The sequence below is a fragment of the Mus pahari genome, chromosome 21, assembly GCF_900095145.1.
Source record: "Mus pahari chromosome 21, PAHARI_EIJ_v1.1, whole genome shotgun sequence".
Taxonomy (NCBI): Eukaryota; Metazoa; Chordata; class Mammalia; order Rodentia; family Muridae; genus Mus; species Mus pahari.
In genome coordinates, this window is record NC_034610.1 from 41,137,661 (window position 1) to 41,139,976 (window position 2,316).

A 2,316-nucleotide genomic window follows, 5' to 3' on the forward strand; every position below is an offset into this window, starting at 1 on the left:
TTAAAAAAAAATACACTTTTCCAGGTCATTACAGGTTGTACCAACATAAAAGCATCAACATTCGTAGAGCTGATGGCACTAAAGGTATCAAAGCCTAACTTACAGACTCAAATGACTTTCTGGTCATTTGTCCCAGAGGTGAGGCCTTGAAGACTTTAACTCTGATCTCTGAGGCATGTCAAGAGCTTAAGAATGTCTTTCGCTAGTTTCTCAATGAGTCATGGTCCACTTCAGTGAATTCAAACAACCGTCAGAATCAATTTGAAATATGTCGAATATACGGTGTGACTAAATGTAAATTTTCAAAAATAAACAAACAAACAAAAAAACAAAAAAACACTTAAAAGAAACTACACCAGACTTGTTATCTAATCAATGGTGCCTGTCCTGGTTAAGATTCCTATTGCTGTGGTGATACACCATGACCAAACGTAAGTTGGAGAAGAAATGGTTTATTTGGTTTGCACTTCCACTTCATAGTCATCACTGAAGGAAGTTAGTGCAGGAACTACTGCAGAGGCCATGAAGCCATGCTACTTACTGGATAGCTCATCACAGCTTTCCCATCCTTATAAAACACAAGAGCATTAGCCTGGGGTTAATAGGTTGGGTCTTTCTCCATAAATCACTAACTACAAAATGTCCTATAACAGTAATTCTCAACCTTTTGAATTCTGCGACCCTTTAATACAGTTCCTCATGTGGCAGTGACCCCCCCCAACCATAAAATTATTTTATTTGCTATTTCATAATTTTAATTTTGCTACCATTATGAATCGTAATGTAAATCCTTCTGGAAATAGAGGTGTGTGTGTGACAGGGTCAATCACAGGTTGAGAACTGCATCTCTGCAGGCGTGCCTGCTACCCAGTCTTACACTGAGGTATTTTCTCGGTTGAAGATTCCTGCCTTCTGATGACTTTTAGCTTGGGTCAAACTGACCTAAAACCAGCCAGCACAGTTTCATTGGTCCATTTGCACATTAATATGTTACCCTGGAAAGCTTTAGCCTTATTTCTAATAGAGGGGAACCCCACCTCCCAACTTACCACCCCCCAACTGACCCTGCTTCTCCAGAATCAACATCTACCCTTCTGCTTCTCCTCATTCACCTTCTCCAGTGAGCACGCTTTCCTCTGAAAATGGTCTTAGAACACCTTAACCATATAGCTCTGTGGTGAATTCCTTAAGATAGCACTACTAATCCTGTACATCTCAAGAGAGAGAAAAAAAAAATAAATGGATCTCAGACAGTAAGTCTTCCATGAATTTTAAGAGGCATTTGGACAGAAAAAGCTGTCATCTGCTGAGCTCCAAGTAGGATCCTGGACAAAATCCTCTTATATCCAGTCTCCCACGTGTTCTCTCTTCCCAACCATTACAGTGGCTGTTTTATTTGATTGTAACAATTTATTGAAGTCTATTTTCTCTCTTAGAACCATTTCGACTCCTCTCTAGGACACTGGCCTTGTGAATATAGCTGTGTCTCCCCCCCCCTCCCCAATCTCTGGTTCCACAATCCAGGATGATGCTTAGAACACAGTAAGAATTCAATAAATTCTTGCTGAATGCCTCAGTGAAAGGGTTGGGGAAATGGATGGGCAGACAGACAGATGCTATGTAGAATAACATTGTTTTGAGGACAAGGGTTATATTTTGACAAAACTAATTTAGTGTTTTCTGAAGCATATTTTTGGAGTCCAAATGACTATTCTTGATAGAATCTCTCTAAACAGGCTCTCATTCTGGCTTAGACCAGGTCATTCTGACTGACAAATAGAGTTTTTCTTCTTTGTTTAAAAGTCTTGGCAGACCTGTATGACTGCTGCAGCTACGGACTCTTTCGTCCCCTTATATCTTCTGGGAAAAGGGCCTACTTTCCAGGGGGTAATCATAGTAGATCTTACAGAAGCCGTAAAACTAATAAGGCAATAAGGACATCCAAACTCTAGCAGTTTTGAAGAAAATGACTTATTATTATTATTATTTTTTTTTTTTTGAAAATGACTTCTTAAAACTCTGTTTCTTTTAGAGTTGCATGAGATCAGCATGGTGGGGAGGACTGACACAGTAGACAGGGTCAGAGCTAGATGCCTTTCTGTGAAGAAGGGACTTAATTCCCAAGGAATTTTACTAAAGTCAGTACAGAGCCACAAACTGTATGACTGCAAAATTGCTTAAGAATTCAATCACTTGTTGAAATTTAGTATTTCAGACTTTCTGAGAATAGTATTTCCAAGAAGACCCAAGATTATTCCAAAATCTGAATAATTTTAGATTTGTCAACCTCTTGTAAGTAAAAAAAAAAAAAAAAAA